Consider the following 23,665-nt stretch of genomic DNA (forward strand, 5'->3'; position numbering starts at 1 on the left):
ACCGTATGATCTAACTATATGGCATTCTGGAAAAGGCAAAACTATGGAGACAGAAACAGATCAGTGGTTGCCAGTGCGCAAGGGGAGGGGGGGATAAATAGGTGGAGCACAGGGGTTTTTAGGTGAGTAAATCTATTCTGTATGATAATTTAGTGGTGGTTACATGTCCTCGTACATTTTTCAAAACGCACAGAATGTACAACACACAGAATGAAACCTAACGTAAACTATGGACTTTTATTAATAATAATGTATCAATTTTAGCTCATCAATTGTAAAACCTTACCACACTGATGCAAAATGTTACTAATAGGCGAAACTGTGTGTTGGGGGTGGTGGTTAGGGACTATATGGGAACTCTCTGTATTCTCTGCTCAATTTTTCTGTAAACCTAAAACTGCTCTAAAAATTAAAGTGTATTAATGAAAAAGACTTTCAGTGTAGCTGAACCGAGTACCAGATAGGGTGTGTTTGCTGGGTTGGAGGCGTGGGGAATCACATCTGGAGAGGAGACTGGAGACGTGGGCACTGCTCCGATCTTGAAAGGTCTGTGAGTCGTTAGACTCAACCTTAAAAGCAGTAGAAACCATCGAGTGGAGCAGTGATGAAATCAGACGCCTTTTCAAAGGACGGCTCTGATTGCAGTGGAGAGACTGCTCTAGAAAGAGGAAAGAGGAGAGGCAGGGCGGCCAGTTACTGTTGCGGTCGTCAAGGAGAGATACGAGTGGCCAGTGCTAGGATCATGGCAGTAGGGACACAATGAAGGGGATGGAGTAACGAGATTATTGAACCTGGAATAGATTTATCTATCGGATGGTTAGATGTAGGAAGGGGGAAAGGATTATGAGCAGATTATAAAAACGCTTTTCAAAAACAATCATAACAACTATGTATAAAGGGTGAAATTATGTTTGCCAAAGGGTCTTCTGGAGGGAAAGAAAATGTAGGCAAATTCTTCAACAGGCCGTTTGTCTTCCCTGCACCCGCCCACTCTGTCAGTCTGGGGTGCTCTCGCAGCTGTATGAGGACCTTCTTGAAGCTGTGGCACGCGGTTGGTAATTCTTCTTCTAGTTTTTCCATGAAATTCGAAGTGTTCTAATAGATGTCAACCAAGTGTTGAGCAGGTCTTATGGCATTAAAAGATAAGAAAAAGCACTTAGAGCTTCCTCAGGGCATTTATTTGGTCTAATGCTCCCAGCTTTGAAAAACCTGTGGCCATTGGAGAAAATAGTAGCAGCTAAGTGTGAGAGAGAGAAACGAGGGATCGTGGTTATCTATCTTTTAAAAATAGCGTATATTGGTGCTGTTTAGTTATAAAAATAATACATATGCAAAGTAAAAAAGTGGAAAATATGGAAAAACACAGAGAAAATGCAGTTATTCCTACTATCATTATCCGGAAATAAATGTTTTAATGTTTCGCTTTCAGGTTTTTTTTCTATGCATACGTACCTTTTTTAAAAGATTTGAGATGATAATGTACATCCTGGTTTGGGTTTTTTTTTTCCTTACCTGAATGATTTAGTTTTTAGGGTAGATGGAAACTACTATTACAAAGAGACCCAAAAATATAGTGGCCCCATCAGGATATAAGCTTTCTTCTCTCTCATGGATAGATGCAGATGTGGACAGGGGTGCCGGGGCTCTTAGGCAGCTCTGCTCCTGCAGTTGCTCAGGGACTAGGTCTATGCTTTCTGGTTCCACATCCCCAGGGTGCTGCTCTAGTCCACACGGCTCAAGCAGGCCCCACAGCAGCACCACATTTCGTTCCAGCCAAAGGGAAGGAGATACCGAGGAGGTGGAAGGCAAGCAACTTGCTCTTTTAAGGATGTGTCCTGGTAGTGGCTTACTTCTTTTCTCCCCACTTGACATTTGCCAAAATTCAACCACATGGCTACACTTAGCTATAAGGGAGGCTGGGAAAAGTTAGTCACCCATTGCCCAGCCATATATCTTGCAACACCCCAGCATGGGAGAGCTTATTACTAAATGTAAGGAAAAAATGAATACTGGGAACAATTGCCGGTCTCTGCCTCAAGTCCCCCAGTTACTCATCTGTGCCCTCCTAACCACACACAGAACATACTCGCTCCTTCGCCAAGGAGACAGCCTAAAGAACCATCCAGTGCCTATATCCAATTCAAAGTTCAAGATTTCTGGATGACCTCAAGTCTTCTCCATCAGGGCTGGAGGTGCCCAGATGTGGGGACTTTTAAACTAATAGGCGTGTTTTCTGGCACTTTTCCCATCCTTGCTGTTCAACAGTGGAGTCAAACAGGATAGCTGCGATAAAAACTCCCATTTGGGATAAGGGTGAATGGGAGAAAGAATCATTACGGTCCTTAAGAATGACGAAATCTTACTGGGAAGGAACCGTGACAAGTCTCCGCCACGGCCAATGAAGAAAATTCCTGGGTCTCTGGGAGAAAGTCCTTTGTCCACTGACCTCTCAGAGACTCTGCTTGTCCATTAACTTCTGTGGCCACAACTAAAGTGAGTGTGGGAGAGCATGCCTTACTTGGGGATGCACAACTCTCCAGGGGGTTGCTTTAGGGATCTGAAAATTACAGCTTTTACAAGCCAGGTTTGTGGTTTCTTTGATCACACAATTCTTTCAAAATTCTTAGCAGTTTTCTAGACTATTTGCTACCAGTCATTTCCATGAACATGTAAGGATAGCCAAAGATCTTGTCTGCATAAATCTTAAGTTTATGAACACTCGTTTGTTTACTCATCTCTCTATTTGGATTATTTTCTCTCTAATTCAGTAGCAACTTTGAGGCCATTTGAAATAACAGGCTTGGGTGAGACAACAATACGCTTAATTCTATATTTGCCATCAGATTGGCTCCTATGGTTCCATTAACAACAGGCTCTGGAGAAAGGCTCATAGACACAGTATTATCTCTTTCTGTTTGTGGTACTGAAGCAGTTCAACTTTCCAACTCCATGAAGCTTAAATTACTGGGCTGCTAGTCAATTCAGATTGCAGTCCCAAGCATATGGGACATCCCTATCCAAGCTGTATTTCCTTCATCTCTGCCGGCAAGCTGACAAATTCTTGCCAAACTTCATCCCTCTCTTCATTGCTCCCTACTAAAAGCAGCCAACAGAAACCAACATTCTGATTTTGTCTCGCTGTTTCTCCCAGAGCTCCAGGCCCAGTAAGCATGTAACCTGCCTTCAAAGTTATCACAGGGACCCGTTTTACCAAATGCTTTGCTATGGTTTGACAAAAGTCACCGGCTTTTCAGCCTGAAATATCTGTTTCCTTGCCACAATTTTTAAAAGATTGATTTTAGACACAATTAATTTTAATACAATTGTTAAGAGATGACACAATCATTAAAGTGATGTAGTTTACATTTTTGTTACCCCTGCAGGATACTATTTCCGGACCCAGTTTATGTTTTTTAATGATCCAGACTAAGCTACTGTTACAAAAGACCCCTAAATACAATATTGCAAAATAGATTGAGTTTTCTCTCACAAAATAAGGAGTTAGGAACATGAAAGAGTCTCTGTTTATGAGGTCATCCAGGGACCCAGGTCTCTTCTGTCTTGTTGCCCCTTCACCTGCTAAAGCCCTGCCCTAGATGCATGGTTTGAGGTTGCTCACAAGCACCACACATGTACCCCAGCCTGGGGCGAGCAGAAAGGAAGTAGAAGGCAAGCAGTTCCTTTGTTTTTATGGGTGTACCTCTCAAGTGTGCACATCATTTCTGCTCACATCTCATTTATGAGGCTGGTGGGAGACCATGTGCCTTGGTAAAACTTGGTGGGAGTGGGGATCTATTACTAAATGCAAGACCGTTAAATATGTGGATAGTAGGGGACAATTAGAGCTCTTCTACACTCATGAATGATGAGTATTTCCCAATAATCTTAAATGATTTTGCAAATAAAACTTTCACTGGCTGTAGAATATATTACCACATCCCTCTATCATTGGATGTTGTTTCCTGACTTTGGCTGTAGCATACAATGCTTTACTGAACATCTCTCTTTGGATGATTTACTTAAGAGATATACTTAGAAACAGAAACGTTAATGTATGAACACTTTAAAGGATTGACTAATTGCCTTCTAGAAAGATTGTAGACATTTGTAATTCCAGCTGCAGTATGTAAATCTGCCTCCCTACATAATCTCCAAAACATTTTAGATCTTAAAAATCTCCCCCAATTTAATACATTCTAGCCTTTAGAAGAGATTTTGACTGCAAGAAATGAAATCAGCAACCACAAATATTTACTGACCACCTATAACAATACTTTCTCTGAAGGACTAAAGTAACTAGAATGATTTTTAAAGGGCTGTCCTTGTTTTAAGGAAATATATGGGGAGGAGAGAAGAGTCAGATTGAAGCACCTGAAACAAATTTTAAATTGTGTATGTTTGCATGTGAAACTCGTTTTCTACTTTAAAAAAATAAATACAATCTCTCATTGGAAGAAATTGGGGGTAAAATAGAAAAATATTTAAAAAATAAGAATCATCCCTAATTACACCACAATAGAAAATCAGCTTTAAACAGTTTATTGTATATCTATCTATTCTTATTCCTAAGTATTTATGTTTACATTTATATTTATATTATTTACAAACTTGTTTTCTTGGTGTATATATCCTTTCATCTTCACTTAAAAACATATTTACGCATTTTCCCATGATATTAAAAATCCTTCAAAAATCTAATTTTCCAATGAGTACATTACATGGCTGTAACATAATAGAACCTAGCATTTATTAAACATATTAAAATATCAGCACTTGAATTTAATCCTTTGATAAACAATATAAGGTCAATAATATCATAACCTTCATAGTAGCAGATTTCATTATTGTACCTAATTCTTCACCTTTCCCTACGGAATAGTGCTTCTCAACCAGGGGACAATTTTCTCCCCGGGAACATTTGTTCGGAGACATTTTTGGTTGTCACAATTATGGAGGTGCTACTGACATCTAGTACATAGCAGCCAGGGATGCTGCTAAACATCCAATGATTCACAGGACAAGAAAGAACTATGTGGCCTAAAAGGTCAATAGTGCTGAGGTTGAGAACCCCTGCTATGGAGTCATTACCTTTACTGTGTGATTTTTTTCACTCCTTGGCTTAAGGTTTGGTCAATGCTACTTGCTCTATCCAACAGAATGAGGTGGAAATTGTAACGTGGTGTCTTATGTGTTTTCACATTTCTCTCTTGTGGCTCTTGTATCACTATGCCAAAATCATGCTTGTCTATCCCACTAGGTTAAGAAAGGAGGATGAGAAACATGTGGAGCAGGGCAGCGTAGTGGCAGGGCACCCAGCAGACACGTGGACCTGCGGTGAGAAGCAGAGGCACCCAGTCAAGCCCAGCCTTGATCAGGTCAACCCCAGCAAATCTGCACATAGGGAAGCTGTGATACTTAGTGATGGTTGTTTTAAGCCACTTAGTTTTGGAGCAGTTTTTTATTTAACAATAGCTAGTTAATACATCAGATGAGACAACTAATTTTCTCCAGAACACAAAATTAGTAAGTCAAAGAACTGGGTTTCAAACTCAGATCTGGCTGACCCTGGATAGCCCATTCTTAACCTCTAGATTAAGGTTTTTCTAATACCATCATTTATGTAATAATTCTTCTGTTGGATAACTAAGTTATTTTCTGTACTTTGCAATTGCAAATAATGCTTCTTTGGTAAACATCTTTTTACATATATGTTTATCTCCCATTCTGATTTCCCTAAGATAGAATTTCTCTGTCAAAGGATATGGACTTTTTAAGGAACTTGATGCATTTTGACTCCCTAACTTTTAAAGAATAAACCAAATAATTCTATTAATTAAAAAAATTCTAGGGGACGGCCTAGTGGCAAAGCAATTAAGTTTGCTCGCTCCATTTTGGTGGCACGGGGTTCGCAGATTCGGATCCCAGGTGCGGACCCACACACTCATTTATCAAGCAATGCTGTGGTAGGAATCCCACATATACAGTACAGGAGGATGGACACGGATGTTAGCCCAGGACCAATCTTCCTCAGCAAAAAGAGAAGGATTGGCAACAGATGTTAGCTCAGGGCTAATCTTCCTCACACACAAAAAAAATTCTTGTACTATAACCATTTCACAATACATGTGTATCAAATCATCACGTTGTACACGTGAAGCTTGTGTATGTTATATGTTGATAATATCTCAATAAAGCTGAAAAAATAAAGTGAAATGAAAACCCACCAAAATTCTATTAATTAATTGAGTTTAATTAATATGTCCCATAGCCAACATTATAATTTTAGATAAAATATACAATGCATAAGAAATGTACTCTTAGGCAATGTTTATAAAATTTAAACTGAACAAGGGACCCTCCTGTTATAGACAGACGTGGAATTTTATGTAAGACACGATATATTTATGCTTTCATGTTGTATATCGTTGGCTGGACCTACAGTCAGATATAAGTTGATTCTTACATCTGGAAAAATGCAGCCCACTTCTATAGCAATTTATTTATTTATTTATTATTTACTTTTTATGTGAGGAAGATTAACCCTGAGCTAACACCTGTTGCCAATCCTCCTCTTCATTTCTTTGCTGAGGAAGATTGGCCCTGGGCTGACATCTATGCCCATCTTCCTCTACTTTATGTGGGACACCTGCCACAGTGTGGCTTGATGAACGGTGCGTAGGTCCACGCCCAGGATCTGAACCTATGAACCCTAGGCCTTCAGAAGCAGAGCGCATGAACTTAACCACTATGCCACTGGGCCAGCCCCTATAGCAATTTATTTTGAGGGACCATTTTTAATAATGAATTAGATCCAAAAATAGAATGTCCCTGTCTACACAAGGCCCTCCTTGAAGGTGAAGTTAGTAGCAATTGTGTGGCAGCAGAGGAGTTAAAGCTGGCTGGAAGGTGATGATTTTTAGAAGGCTTATGTCTAATAAAATGCATGTTGAACAGTGACATCTGAATAATGTAATTTCACCACTATAAGCCTCGGTAAAAAAATATAGATAGATGTAAAGGTCTCCCTAAAGCCAGCATATGACCCCAGAGTGGAAAGCAGGATTTATTAGTGTTTATTTTCACTTAGCATAACCACTTCAGCCCTAGAACATCAATGCCCAATCCCTCCTCCCAGTGGGTGGCAGTCAGGAAAAACCAATGCAAAGAAAGACCATCCTTGGTCTCCCTAAAGGTGGAGGAGGCTGGACCATAGATCTGAAGTAGAGAACCTAATAAATGTTCCTTTGTCACTGGGACTCCACATTTCAAAACGCTTGCTTTGACATTGCCTTTAGAGACTCCAAGGGCGGAATCAACCCCACCTCCTGCCCAAGCCTGCCTTGCCTTGCTGCAGAGCGCTCGACTCTGTGACTGCCCAGAGCAGGGCATGGCCCCGAGTAAATTATTTACTAATTTAGTACTGTCAGTGGTCAGAGGGATCCCTGTCTGAAGGTTGTTTTCCTCTGGCTGTCTGTTGCCACCTCTCCCAGCCTATCTCATCAGTGAGGGGTGTGTCTGTTCACTCTTTCTGTATCCCCTCCAATTCCACAGTCATGAAGATAACAGTCATCATTTACAGTATTAGTGTCTTTATTTTAGTGATGAGAAAACCTTACACTGAGAGAGGTTAAATGGCTTGTTCAGGGTCACAGAGCTAGCAAATGGCAGAGCCTAGACCTGAGTCAGAACTTGTGACTAAATCCGAATCCAAATCCAGACTTCTTCCCCTGTGACATTGCCGAGGCCCTTGATTAGGGGAACTAATAAACGATGTTGAAGCCTGAATCCTGCTCAACCTCTCCTGTGTAAATGTAATGAATGACTGCATTTAGCTCTCATTAACTTCTGCTGCCAGGTATTTAGACAGGAAACTGATGGAAAATGGAAGTCAGCGTATATGGGGCCCAATGTGTTATACATAATAGAGTGCTGAGTAGTGGCCTCTGGAGTATAACTACCTAGGTTTGAACTCTGGCTCCACCACTTACCGTGTGCCCTTGGCCAAGTTGCTGAACCTCTCTTGCCTCAGTTTTCCTATTCTATAAGGTGAGGATAATAATAGCAATTATTTCACAGGAATATTAGGCTTGATGGCATCCATTAGGCTCTCAATAAATGTTAACTTTCATTATATAATAATATATAATTATCATTGCAAGACAATCTTTCACTATTTTTGCAGCTGGTGGGGAGAGGGGATGAGGTGCCCATGCTTCCTTACCACATTTGAACATCAATATTTCAGTGCTGAAATCTGACCTTGCTGCAATAACCTTCTAACTGTTCTCCCCACACTCTTACATTCCCACCCTCCCACCCCTATAGTCTCTAATTAACCTCTAAAGTGATACCATGTAGGAAATTCAAGCACCCTGAGGCAGCCACACTACCAGGAAGCCTAGGCCATATTGAGAAGACATCTGAAGGTGCTCTAGCCAGCAGCCAGCATCAACTGCCAGCCATGAGCGAACACGTCTCTGAATGATTCCAGCCAAATGGTTGCTTTATGCAACTAAGTTTTGGCGTAGTTTGTTACACAGCAATAGTAACCAGAACAGTGATGCAGATGTTGAAGTTATCAAACATCAAACACAGACTAATCAGTTAAAAAAAATAGATGACAAGAGGAAGAAGTTCAGCAGAAAACTAAAAGTTATAAAAGAGAATGAAATAGAAATTCTAGAACTAAAAAATATAATAACAAATTTACTCACTAAATGGGGCTAGCAGCAGATAAGACACAAAAGAGGATAGGATTAGTGAGCTGGAAGATGGATCAGTAGAAAATACCAGGAGTGAAGTGTGGAGACAGACCAAAAAGGATGGAAAGTACAGGAAGAGAGTGTGAGATGCATATGAGAACAGTAAAAATGTCTAATATACGTGTAATTGGAATCCTAGAAAGGGAGGAAAGAGAGAATATTTAGAAAAGCAGATTTGAGAAGAAAAACCAAAAGAAAAAAAAATAAGAGGCTAATCATCTGACTTATGCATTAAAGTTCAGTGTGGTGTGAAAACAGGGGCATTCTCAGGACTTTGAGCAGCGACATCCAGGGTTGTCAGAAACAACAAAGAACTTAAGAGAAGGGGGAGTTTTATGAGATGAGAAAAGGGTACAGAATCTGATGTACCCAGAAAAGAAGATTGAGACGACTAAGTTGTAGACCACCGAAAACCATGTCTAATTATTTTTTGGTGTGTTTGTTTTTTAATACCAGTGGCACTTAACTCATGCCTGGCACAGAAGAGATTCTCAGTAAAACATTTCCTGAGTGAGGAGCATCTGTTCCACAGAAAGGAGAAGGCTGTTGCTTGTCCTGTTTAGGCTGGCTACTGAAGAGCTGCCTGGGAAGCTAGACATCCTCTAGAGGTGACCCTTCAGGTCCTCTCCTTACCTTCAGGCTTAGTTTGTGCTCTTGCCCAGAGACAAGACTCGAGAGGGAGATGAAGAGTACTATGATTTAGGATAGCATGTTGACCAGCTTCCTTCATTCCTACTTTTTTCCTTCCTCCCTTCCTCCCTCCCTCCCTCCTTCCTTCCTTTCCTCTGTCTTTCATTAAATATTCCTTGGACAGCTCCTAGTTGCTGGTCACTGTGCTAGGTACTATGCCCACAAGATGAATAAGACACAGTCCCTGCACTAGGGAGGGGAAAAACAGGTGGATAAATAATTAGAATTCAATCTCTAAGCACTGAACCAAAGTGCCACAGGGGCCCAGAGAAGGGGCTGACTGCCTGATGGCCATAAGAATAAAAAAAGCTTTATGCAGAAAGTGATGTTTGAGCTGTATCCTCAAGGATGAGGAGCAGGTATGAGACAGAGAGCGGGAGGAAAGGCCACCCAGTGCTGCATGCACAATCGCATAGCTGTGAAAGTGCACTCATGGTCAATGAGGCTATTTTTGGTGTGACTGGAGCATAGTGTGTAGAGGCCAGGAGACAGAGATTTCAGGAGAAAAACTTTTAGAAAGAGGTCGATGCCAGTGGATGTTTGCACTTAATCTGTTGGTGTCGAGAAATAATGTAAGGCTTTGAGACAAGTTAGTGACATGGCTGTAACTTTGTTTTGGAAAATTGTCCTGCCTAGTGCTATGAAGGAGGACTGGGAGCAGTGCAGAGGCGGGGGTTGGGTAGGAAGAGCAGAGTAGGGCTTGGCCACATCAACTTGCTGACACGAAATCAGCTGTTGTTCCGTTGGGACATGTTTCTCAGTCATCTTAATGACCAATTTCTGCAGTCACTGGGCCAGTTGCGCAGTTCATCCAAAACAGTTGTTAAGTCATCTAGGAAACCCAAATGGTTATTGACCTCATGTTTTGAACAGCCAAACAAGTTTGGAAGAACAAGCCTTGAATGGGCTCCATCAGGCCAGAAAGGGCTCATGTTAAAGGAATGGAAATTTTTATCTCAGATCCTCAGTGTCTTGGCTAGAGAAGGAAATTTAAGAGGAATTTCGGATTTCAGAAAAATGCATGCATGCTGGAAATCTAGCCCCAAGGCATTACTTGTGAGCCAAGTAAGCATGGTGGGAAAGGTTCAGGTGAAGGTCACACAACTGTGAGCAGATTAGTGCTCAGTGGGGTTTTGCTGCAGAGAAATCTTCCAGTTTGTGTTCTGTACACAAAAGTGGCATAAAAATCCTTATCAATATGGTTTTCCATAAGCTAAGCATATTGTTCCCTCTGCTCTCGTTTGACTTCTGACTACAAGCCAGTTTCTGGGAATTGCAAAACTTATTCTCACCACGGGGAGCCGTCAAGGAACTCCTCAAGGCTGAGCCTGGACCAGTGGTGCTTATCGTTGATCAACCGCCATGAAGGGCGGCAGCTTTTCAAGTCCAAGGGAAGAGGTAATCCTTCTGTCTCTGTCGGGATAGGCTTGGTTATGCTGCATCAACAAATAACTCCAAATTTGGAAAACAAGGGTTTATCTCTTGCTCATGCTGCGTGTCTACTATGTATCAGTGAGAGGCTGTTCTCCACATCCTACTCACTCCAGAGCCCAAGATGTTGGAAGCTAGGCCATATGGAATGCCAATGATTTTGGTAGCAAAGTAAAGAGACCTCAAGAGGGTTTTGAACCAGGAATTAAATGCTCCTACCTAGATGTGACACATGCCACTTAGTCCAGAACCCATGGTCTAGAACTAGTTATGTGACCCCAACCAGTTACAAGGAAGTAGAGATGTATAATCTGCCCAGGTGCTACAAAGGAGAGGGGAGTTGAATGTAAATGAAGACTAGTGGTTGCTGCCACAACTTCCAAAAGCAGAAATAGGCCTCTACTGAGCTGAGTCCCTGGGGAAAATTTCCTATTGTGTCTCCACGAAAAGAAACGTACCATGGAGGGGCTGGTTCCCAAAGGGCTCAGGTGTGACAGCTCCATTTGGTGGCTTGCCCTTTTCAGACCTCACTCTCAGTTTCCACAGAGCACGCATCTCCCCCCAAGAATTGAGGGCACGTTGTACTACTGAGGTCCAGAGAATCCCATTTCTGCAGGAAATACTACTGTGTTTGACTCTACATTTGACTGTTAAGTAGGGTGGACAACTACTCCCGATGTGACAAGGAAGACCTAGGAAAACAGTGTGAAACCCACCGTTGCTGCTCATTCTCATATCTCTGCTCTCCACTCCTCCTTCACCACTCTACCGTAATTGGGGTCCCTTTTCTCTCTTCAATTGCCCAATGTCTTCATATTCTTTCAACTTTCTTCTCATCTTTCCTAATTAAGTGCTATTCTCCACTCCTTCTCTCTCCAGTCCTTTACCTGCTTAACAACCACCCAAACCTTAAGAATTGTTTTAGCTGTTGCCTCCTCCTGGAAGCCCTCTCTGAACTTCCTGGGATGGACACTGTGCCTCTCCGCTGTGATCCCAGGAAATTTGCAGTCTCCTCCTCGAAGTTCCTAGAAGTCAGGAACTCTGTCATTCATCCTTTTGTTCCCACTGCCTGTCTGCCACCAGTAGATGCTGAATTAATGGAGGACTAAATTGCCACTAAGCCTCTTGGCTCAGGACGGTGCCCACAAATGTCCTGCAGAGACCTCTCAGGCTCCTTTCCTCTGGGTGGAAAATTCAAGCACTCCAAGGGTTGTAAGTTGCAACCCTGATGAGGCTGTGGCATTCCTGAGATCTGACTACTCATCTCATACCTAGAACAAGCTCTGGGCAGCGAGCAGGCATCTGAACCAGGAAGGCAGTTTCCATTGTGGGAGTTGAAAGCTTTCCAAGCACTACCAACATTTATTCTCCCACCATGGTCCCTTGTTCTGCTAGCAACCCATCATATGGTAAGGAGAGTAGGGGGTAGAGGAGTGAGAAAGAGAGTGGAGAGCCTGTGACCACTGTCAAAGGGATTTTAGACCACAGTGGGATCACATGAGTTCATCCTATACAGATAAAGAGTGAGAAAGATGCCAGCTCTCAGGAGAACTGATTTGTCCCAACTGAAGGCACACAGCTCCCGCTGTAAGAGCACAACCAACCAGAGCCCCCACCCACCCCAATTCCTATATCACCCAGCCATACTGGAGCAACAGCTATCCCCCACTGAGGATTTAATCAGTCTTCTACTTGTCAAAACTTCCATGGGTTCCTTTAGTAGCTATGGCAGCCACAATTAAGTTACATATAAATCTGCAATAGCCAGTTTATTGTTCCCAGCAGACCCAAAATGACACTATTTGAAAGAAGAGGAACATGAAGAAAAGAGGTTAACTCTGCTCTGCAAAACGGGACACATGCAACTGTTCTGAGAACTGGTACTTACTCCATTGAGAGAAAGCCAGTCTTGCAAATTGTCTGGACAGTTGGTAATACATTTCTATTTTTTGTAATGGATTTATACTATGTGAACCTAATAACTTACGTTCGTCTTTGGGAGATGCATGTGTGCATGTGTGTGTCTTATTTAACAATTACTCACTGAACAAGTAGTTGACTAAAGAGAGCTGTCTGCACCTCCCACTGTGAAGAGATCTTGAAGGGGACTGGACTTGGAGTCCCACCCTCTGGACCTCTCTGTGGGACTCAGAATACAAAGAGCTTCCTACTCACCCTTTTGCCCCCACCAACAAGACCAACTAAGAATTGTCCTGCTGGCATCTGACAAAGTTGGGGAGATGTACTGCTTGTGCGCATGAGACTGGGGTGAAAGGCTGGAGTCTCCTGATAGGTGAGTGTTTCACATGGAGAGACGAGAATAAGGAGACACTGATGCTGAGATGTGCAAAACCTAGGACAGAGAAATAACTTTGGAGATTGGGATCTTCATGACAGGAACTTTAAGAAGGGCTTAGCTGCTGCATTTTGCCTTGAAATATGTCATATTAGCTAGAGTAATGCTAGCCACAGTAATAAATAGACCCCAAAATATCAGTGGCTTAGCATGATAAAAATTTACTTCTCACTCACTTAGCAGGTATTCCAACAAGCAGATGTCTTTCCTCCACATGGAGATTCAGAGATCCAGACTCCTTCCATCTTGTGGGTCTGCTATTCCTTGGACCCTTAGAGTCTTCTTGCTTCCAGTCAACACAGAGAGGAAGGAGATCTTCTTAACCACCTTGGCTTAGAGGTGACGCTTCACTCGGCTCACATGTCATTGGTGAGGATGTATCATGTGGCCCCATGACATGGGGATTAGGAAATATAGTCACCAGCTAGGCAGCCACTTCCCAGCAACAACCCCAGAAAAGGGAGGTGCACACTTTTGATGAACAGTTAGGTGTCCCTGCAGCCTGGGTCAGTTGGAGAAACTAAAATTCAGTCCTCATTCAAAGCTCTAAGCCTTTCAAGTGACTTGGTAGAAGGGTTTGAGAACCTCCAAATGGGGTATGTTGCCTTCAGAATCCAGATTGTTCACAAAGTGTTGAGTCTCTCATTAGGAATAGAGAATTTAAGATGTGGCAACTTGTCCTACAGTTTAAACCCTCAGATATTTGATTTCCTGCACTACACAGGATTTCAGAATGGACCCTTGACCCAAACCCTGGCCAGTCAGAAGTAGGACAATATTGCCTGCATTGCTTTGGGAAAGTTTTCCCTGCTCCTTACAAAGTGATATGAAGGGATAGCCCCTTTCTTCCTCTGAACACTGTTATATCTGGATTTGAAGCCCAGAACTGCTGTGACTATTTTGCTAACATCAAGAGAGTGAAGCCAGCACGTGAAGGAGAACAGATCAAAGAGAACAGTAAGAAGCAAGTGCCCTGACATACTACACCTGCAGCCTGATCGAGTGCTCTATTTCTTATCATGCAAGAAAACAAATGTCCTGATTTCTTCATTGTTTAAGCCACTGTGAGTCAGGATTGTCCATTCCAGGTAAAACTATCCTAAGTTATACCCCCTAAATACACATGGACACAAAACACACACACTCACACCCCAAAATATCTCTTCTCTAACCAACCTTTGCTGTTTGAAACGCTTCTCTGTAATGAACCATTCTTTTCTCTGAGGAATTTTCTTTCTATAAGGCACATATCTCTGGGAGATCCTCTTTAAGTCTTTTCGTTTTTCCAAAAATTGGTTTAAATTTTGTTCAATATTTTATCGAGCCCTTACCAAGTGCTAGACACTGTAGACTGTAAGGATTTTAGGTTAAGGGAAAAGGCCAATAGATGGGAGCGGTCTTTAAAGACCTGTTTTAAAAAAATGAAGAAGAATTGTCTAGGCTGCCATCTTCTTGGACTCTGCTCCTTTTCAACACGGGGCTCACCATAGGCTGATTGGCTCCATCGGCTGAGAGAAGAGAGTACAGAAGTGCTCTGTGGAGAGGGAGAAGAAGATGGATTTGGCTCTGAGACTAATTCATTGCTACTTGGAGGACATTTTTACTTACCTGCAGGAAAGAGAGTGTGATCCATTGCAAGCATGATCAAAGTGCACTTCCTTTCCACCTTTCCTCTTTCTCTTCTACTTTAGAAAAGAGAAAAGTTGGAAGAGAGAAGATCAGTCTCCAGAATGTGAAACCAGAGATCAACAGGAGAAACACCAGTTGAAATATCAAGTCAAAGTAGAATTAATTTGAAGATCTGGGTCACGATAGAGACCAAGGCATGAATTGACCCCACGGACTTCTAAGATCATCCCCGGAAATGATTGCTGGTTTGGCAGATGGCACCAAAGGGGTGTGAATGAGCTGGAGTGGGAAAGCAGCCTCAGGAAAGCTGCTAGATGTCCATCAGGTCAAATTGTGTAACTGGTGTAACTGACTTCAGGAATAATGACACTACTCAATTCATAGTACATCTTTGTAACATGTTTGCACATTTATTGTTTTACTTGAACTTTCAATAACACAAGATAGGTGATGTGGCTATTCTTATTTCAATTTTATGAATAAAAAAGTGAAATTACAGAAAGGTTAAGTGTCTTATCCAAAGTTATAAAACAATTATTGAAGAGGCAGGACTAGATCTCTGATCTCTCAACAACAAATTTGCTCATCATTCCTCTCTGTCATACTTCCCTGCCATGGGATTCTATGTAGAGGCTCTGTACCTGGAAAAGCTCATAATGCAAAAGCGGTCCCTTGGCTCCATCCTCACTCCCACCACCCACCCAGTTCTATGTAGCTCCAGCAAGAAATTGGGGTGAAAATTCAAGGGGCCCTTAAGAGCCACACAACAAAGGCTGGGCTGTGGATGCTCATGATTGACAGAGGACACGGTGAATTCATCAATCATGTATTCAATAAGCCTGTATCGAGTTCTTCTCTGCCCCTATTATCTGCTCAGCACCTTTGGGAATATAAGAAAAGCACAGAGAACAGACTTTCCCTGTGCTGAAGCAGCTCACACTCCTCTTGGAAGGCAAGACCAACACTTGGAAAACAATCGAAAGTTTGCAGAAGATAAGAGATAACTGAGTCTTAGACCGTGTAGTTAAAACACAAAGAACAATAGGAGTTCACAAGGAAAAGACGATGGATGGATGCACTGGGGAGGTGGGGCTTACACAAGCACTTGAAGGATGGTGAGAAGTGGGAGGACATATCAGGTAGAAGGAACTGCATCAGTCACATTGTCTGTGACAGCAGGAGTGCAAAAGAAAGGCTTTTAATCTTATAGTCATATCCTAAACACACACACACATATTCTAGATGTCACTGAATATTTATGAGTCTATAAAATGGGATAGTGACAGTTACTGCATAGAATTGTAGTGAGGGTTAAAAAAGATTACGTACGAGAACAGCCCTAGCACCATGCTCAATACATAGGAGGTTCTCAACACTTTGTGGCTAAACCTGAAGAGAAAAGAAGCAAGTCTTGCTACTGCCCAATGCACAATTTTTAATCACAAGATGAATGTTGGCATGGATCTCCTAAAAGAGAAGAGACAAATCCAGATATTTCTTAATCATTGATCCAGGCAAAGAAAAATGCATTAATAGACTACTGATAATTTTTGACAATTTGACATAATATAGTCCATAAACCCTTTTCAGTGATGAGAAGGGAGATTATTTTTTGTGGAAAGACTAATGATGGTATTGCTATGTTTTATAGAGCCAAATTGGACGGGCTGGAGAGGCTGGTGCCTGGGGCACTTGAAATGTAGGAAGATAGAGATGGAGAGAATATATTTACTCCTCTGTGCCAGGAAGAAATTCATTTTTGGCCCTTGGGGCCATCCGTGGGGGTCAGGCTCCTACGGGACATGTTCCTCTATCAAAAGGGAGCTGCTCAACTATTTAGGGGGGTTCTGATGAACTTCAGGAACCCTTTTATTGAGTGTTATATGCAAATTTGGGCCAGATCTAAACCGTTCAGGACAGCCAAAAGGAGACTTAATGATCCCACCACGAACCCCCTTCTCTGCCTTTTCATCTATATCACTCTCCTTCTCTTCTAAATGAATCTTGAAAAGATATTTTAAAACATTCATTTAAAGTGTACTGAATTAGTCAACTGCTTGTGGTTCAGGACCTGCATTCTGGTAGACACAGGGCATTGAACAACTTCTTCCTTCCAGGGACACCAATGACCACAGAAATCTCCCTAAGTCACCTATAAAAACAAGACTATGTCACATATGGCTTTTTAAAAATAATTTAAAGGCTGTAGACATTAATATTAACAGTGCACAATGAATTCCAAAGGATTTTACTGTAAAGTACAGATAAGAAAGGTTTGCTAACCATGTTTACCTGTTTTCCTCCCTTTAGCCAGCTTTTACTAATAGAAAATCAAAATTTTTGCGCTCGTGTTGGATCGGAAGCTTACCCTCTTTTCAGGCCAGTAGATGCTCTACAGACATTGTAGCTCACAGGGTTGGACCTCTATGAGCCAATATCTCAGGCTTAAAGAAGAATTCCTAGGTTTTTAAACACTAAATTTCTGTTTTAAAAGAAAGCCTTGGGCCGGCCTGCTGGCTTAGCGGTTAAGTGCGCACGCTCTGTTACCGGCGGCCGCGGTTCGGATCCCGGGCGTGCACCAATGCACCGCTTCGCCGGCCATGCTGGGGCCGCATCCCACATACAGCAACTAGCAGGATGTGCAACTATGACGTACAACTATCTACTGGGGCTTTGGGTAAGAAAAAAATGAGGAGGATTGGCAATAGATGTTAGCTCAGAGTCGGTCTTCCTCAGCAAAAAGAGAAGGATCAGCACGGATGTTAGCTCAGGGCTGATCTCCCTCATGAAAAAAAAAAAAAAAAGAAGAAGAAAGAAAGCCTTTATCACCAGCAGTTATTATATCACAGACAAAAATATTCAGCTCACTTAGAGTTCCTTTCAACAATCCAGTTAAAAAAAAAAAAAGAAGCACCTTATTAAACAGCCACGCTGCTAGGATACCATCTTTACCCAAGCAGCTTACACGCTGAGGGGACTTTTCAATTAATTTGTTTCTGTCTGTCAAGCTTTCTCCCTTGTTGAGGGCAGAAAACAAGGGAAACAAGTTGTCAAGTTATCTTTAAAAAATTAACTCTGAGCCTCTTGGATTTGTTGAACACATTCCGGAAAACGTTCTTCTTCCTTGAAACTGTTCTGCTTCCTCATCTTGTCTTCTAAAATCAGGGAGAATGGTGTAAAACAACTATTAGGAGGGAATAAGAGAATGTTCGATGCTAAACCTGGTGCCTGCAGGGTATTTTAGCCCCTGATTCCTAATGTAATCTAAGTCAAAGGCTGTCAACAGTGAAAGGCACTTCTTCCCACTCTAGAAAGCTGACTCCACACTCATCCAGCTGATGCACTTTCCCCAGGCCTCCAGGGGATTCTGTTTCAAAAGCACACAGGCCTATATCGTGGGCCCTAGATTCATTTAGCGCCAAAAGCTGCAATGTCGTTTCTCTATTGAAAAGATCAGTTTTAATGCTCTTTATTATTGAATTCAGCGGCAGTGTAACAGCAGGCAGAGAAATTTTGAAAGGAAGAAAACATCCATAATCCTCTCTCTCTAACAAAGCAACATTCTCCTATTTGTCTATCCCCTCTGGGACCTATCTCCATGCGTTCACATTTTAAGAAAGTCGTAGATCTGGGGATTTTATATTATTCAGTACTTTACTTATTAATTGTTGTCCTGGCCTCAGCTTCTTCCCAGTGGCTTCTCTGTCCCCTCCTAGAAGCCATAGACCCAAAAAGGAGGACATCAGGGAGACTGGCCTCATGAATGGTTGGGATTTGGAAAGTTTAGTAGGTTGAATGGTAGTCCCCAAAAGATATGTCTACATCCTAGCCCCTAGAACCTGTGGATGTGACCTTATTTAGGAAACAGGCCATTGCTGACATAATTAAAGATCTTGAGAGGAGAGCCTCCTGGACTACCCAGGTGGGCCCTAAATCTAATGACAAGTGTCCTTATTAAAAACAGAGGCAAAGAAGACGCAGGGAGAGAGGAGGCCACAGGAGACAGAGGCAGAGACTGACATGAAGCAGCCACAGGGAACTCCTGGAGCCCCCAGAGGCTGGAAGAGGCAAGGAAGGATTCTGCCCTGCAGCCCCCAGAGTGAGTGCGGCCCTGCGATGCCTTGATTTTAGGTTTCTGGTTCCAGAACTGCAAGAATAAATTTTTGCTTTTTGAAGCCACCAAGTTTGTGGTCATTTGTTACGGCAGCTACGGGACGCTAATACGGAGAGTAACAGCCTTTCGTAGTTTCAGGGACAGACCTGCATGGCAGCTTCCTGCTCTTCCCTACAAGGGAGTCTGCCTGTGAGGCCCTTTCCTCCTGGAGCTCACGGGCACTTGGGGGTTCTTCCCACCCTTAGGCTCCCCAGTGTCTCAAAGAGACACCGTCTACACCCTCAGGCGGCTGGGGTCTGAGCCACTTCTGGGATCCTGCAGTCTTCTTTCAGAGCTGAATCCCTGCTTGAGCCCTTGGCCACACGCTAACATCACGTGCCTGCACCAACATGGGCTCTCACCCCCAAGTTGCATTCCTATTTCATGCTCATGGACCGGACACTCCTCACTGCTCCTGTGCTATTGACCTGGGCCTGAACTTGGATGGGACTTGCCTTTTGGATTATGGGCCACTTGTGTGGGTGATTTTGTATAAGAGAAAGGGATGGAAGGTGCTGCTCCTGTCTCTCATGTATGTCTGATGCTCTGTGGATATCTGCTTGTCCCCTGCTCTTATGGATAATGTCTCTCTGAACCTTGGGATTTAGGTAAATTCCTCTAGATACCCCTCCCCTGTTTCATCACTTATTTCCTCATTTAGGCATTTTTGATGTCTCACTTATTATTTGTACTTGCCCTAGAGTTATATGTGAACTTTCTCCCTTTACCTATTAAAGTATAGGACGTTTTCCTTCTAAATTCGAATATGCGACTTTAAACCTGACCAAGTGTCCTCAGCGCAGGCTTCCCCACCCAGAGAATGTTCAAGAACACCACCTCAAAGTACCAGCACCTCCACCCCGAGGTCATGGCTGTGGCTGCACGCCTCCCTCTGCTTCTACTTCTGCAGGCTGCTCTGTTCTGCGTTTCACAGTGTTTGAGCAAATGCTACCCTTCCACTGGCTCCCAATAGAGCAATAAAAACAAACTCATGAGGATGCTGGTAACTTTACCAAAGATTTCGCAGTCACAGGTATGATTCTGATTTCTCAACCTCCCTGCCCCCTTCCTGCCATCACCCACAAGACCATGCTGCAGCCCCTGGCATGGAGGAAGAGGTCCTCGCTAAATGGCAGCCCTGCACATCTCCCTGGGCAAAGCTCCACTTAGCTGGTCTGCCTTCCTCCACACTCTAGAACTTCAGGTGAGTGACATTTTCTCCATCTTGTTCCATGTTTACTCGAAAGATGAACTGTTTCAAATCAGCTCTTTTTAACTCCTAATCCTGAACAAAACCACATTTGCCATTAGAAGGAAGGAGGAGGTACAAATCCTGGTAGCGGTCACCAGCAGAGCCAGGATGGCCTGGTGCAGGGTGGGTGAGCTGGGGGCAGAGATGGGGAAACGTCACAGGGAAAGAGAGTAGAAGGGGGTGCATAACAGCCTTGTCCTAATCCCAATATAATCTCATGAAAATACACAGCCAACACAAACACATCGTAGTTGTTAGAATCCAAATGTGATTTCATTCATATGTCAATGAAAATAAGCCCTCACTGGATTAGGTGAGTTGAACAGCACATTGCTTGTACTTCTACTGTGGCATGAATGTCCTTCTAGTTTAGTTATGGTTTGGTTTTTAGATATGTATTTCGTTCCTGGACTCTAAGTGCCTTGATATCTGTACTAGGTTGGATAGTGTTGCCCCCAAAATTTATGCCCATCCAGAACCTGTGAACATTATCTTACTTGGAAATAGGGTCTTTGCAAATATAATCAAGGCAAAATGAGGTTATACAGGATTAGTGTAGGCCCTAAACCCAATGACTGGTGTCTTTAAGAAAAGAGCAAGATTCGGAGACACAGAGAAGCACAGACACACAGGGAAGATGGCCATGTGACAATGTGAGCAGAGATCGGAGCAATGAAGCTACAAGACAAGGGACACCCAGGATTGCTGGCAACCATCAGAAGCTAGGAAGAGGCAAGGAAGGATTCTTCCCTAGAGCCTTCAGAAGGAGTGTGGCCCTGCTGACACCTTGATTGTGGACATTTAGCCTCTAGAACTATGAGAGAACAAAATTTCTGTTGTTCTAAGCCACCCCATTCGTGGTTAATTGTCACCTAGGCAGCCCTAGGAAATTAATACAGTATCTATGCTGGTGTGTCCCACAACTCAGAGCACAGTGCTTTGCTCAATATGGGCCTTGCATGGGCATGCATAGAGAAAAAGAGAACAAACTGTGTGCTTGACCTGGGCACTAAAGACGTAGCAAATGGGATGGCAGGATGATAATGATGGCTCCTATTTGAACACCTCCCTTGTGCCTGTCCTCACATCTCCTCAACACAGAGAGGTGACACCTGCTTTACAAGGCAGGAAACTGAAATGCACATGATGGCCACCTGCCCGAGGTTACCAGGCAGCAGAGCTCAGCTCCCAACCCTCGTTCTGGCTGATGCCTGAATCTGCAATCTTTCTTCCAAAAGATGTTCATGTCTCATGAGAAGCTTTCATTCTACCAACCTGAGATTGTTGAGATCAGTCTTTTGAGGAAACGAAGCTTCTTCAGAATCCATAGGAAAAGGGAGAAAATGGGTTTTGCCCAAGAGAGTGACATCTCGTGATTTTAAGACCCTGATAAGGGAGATTGAAATATCTGTTATCTCTTTTAGGAGACCTCATTATCTCTGAAACCAGCCCTGATCCCCAGGTTCTCAGCTCTGGATGATACTCATTGAGTAAGCAACTTCTAGCTCATTCCTTTGCCAGCAGGAAGGGATACCTCTTAGAGTTTTCAGGACGGAAGACTCTGCAGGATTTCTCTACAGACATTGAAAGCCACTAGTAATATGAATAATGTTATAACTGGTCCACGTCTGATAATATCAAAGAGGTTGTCACTACAAATAGCCAGAGTACTGGTCAAGATGCAGTGACAACAAGCTCCTGTGAAGAAAATCAGTCCAGAAAGGAGAAAGGATGTGAGGGTAGATGATTAGGAAATAGAATTTTTAAATTACAAAAATAGAACAGAAGTATCATAAAAGTGTTGTTAATCAAAAGGATAGATTTCTGTTTTATAGCTAAAATCTAACACTCACTGTGTACAATTTTTTATTGTAAAAAGTGACACAAAACTAAACCATAATAATGTGAATCAATAACTAATTAGCATTTGTAAATGTAGCTACTGGGAAACATATTTCAATTTCATGGCAAGAAAGCTAGAGGATCGATGAACAAAGCCAAAAGTGAAGCTAGCACATGCTTGCTGTGCCCCCGATGACTCCGCAGGCTGAATGTGGAACAGCAGGTTGAGTCGAAGTTGTGTTCCCAGAATGTACAGGTGTAACCGCACACCACTCTCTCAAACCAAATCAATAATCAGATACAGAGAGAAAGGATGAGGCATGACGTGCTCGGGTTCCCACCTAAGTCGCCAGGGAAATAGGTCGTCTTTTCTGGATATATCTTTTCTAGGATGGCCTGATGGAGATGGATGAGATAAAAGGAAGCAAGAGGAAAAGGAGGAAAGAGACTTCACTAAACAAGAATCGCTGCCCAGGTAGCGTTTTGGAAAGACGCAAGTGCATGAAGCTGGTATAGTTGTGAAAGTCGACTCAAGAAGACAGATGACTTCAAATTTGGCACACTTTCCTTCCTTCAGATTTGGCATATATTGGGAAGGAGATTGAAATGGAGTACTTAAAATGAGCAAACAATTCAATTTACCATAGCCTCCAGTATGTGTTGGTTTCCTGACATGATTTTGTCACTCCTCAACACATTCACTTAGCTATTGCTGAGTGTTGACATGATCTGGGTCCATCTCATTCAGATGCAACAGCCTCCTTATTCCCCAAGGGCCACCAGAGAAACTAAATTGTCCTCTGAAGCAAGAGCCAGGGATTAGGAGGAAATGGGGCGGGGCAGGGGGGCGGGAAGGAAAGGATTAAAACACATACAGAAGAGTGGAAATGGAAAAAGGGACGAGTGAGAAGAAAAAACGGGAGAAAAAAGTAGCATGTGAGTGGGAAAGTAGGGTATCAGATCCTGGAAAGCCTTGAGCATCCCTGGGTAAGAGGGAAAGCCTTTCCCATACCTTCTGCCACACCCACTTTCTACAGTAGCCTCCTTCGAGGCACAGGCCAGTTCACACCAAGATTTCATTAAGTCATAGAGTCATTCCAGCAAAGCTCTTAAAATCCCTGAACTACCAGGTTGTTAACGTACACAAAATTCACATTCCAGCCAGGTTGAATTTTCAAGGTCTTCTACAGAGGATCTCCCTTAGCATTGCAGACCATCCGCCATGTTAGTTCCCCAGTCTGGCTGGTGCCACCATGTATTGTCTCACTAGATCCCAGGTTCTTTCCACCTGTAGACCTTGGGTTTTAGCACATCTTAGATGGATGGCAAGTTAGTTGCCTCTAAGTTAAAAATAATAATGAATATTCTATATCCACTTTTGGAGTCTTTCAGCCCATCTCCTATCCAGCCTAATTTCATTTCTAGACCTTCTGTGATCCCCAAGATTGGGTTTGATGGCCTCCTCTCTGCTCCCACAGCATGCTTTACATGCCCATACCCTGGGGTTTACCAAACTCTTATGTGGCTGGCTCCCTACTAGAATGGAAACT

The sequence above is a fragment of the Diceros bicornis genome, chromosome 9 (assembly GCF_020826845.1).
Source record: "Diceros bicornis minor isolate mBicDic1 chromosome 9, mDicBic1.mat.cur, whole genome shotgun sequence".
Taxonomy (NCBI): domain Eukaryota; kingdom Metazoa; phylum Chordata; class Mammalia; order Perissodactyla; family Rhinocerotidae; genus Diceros; species Diceros bicornis.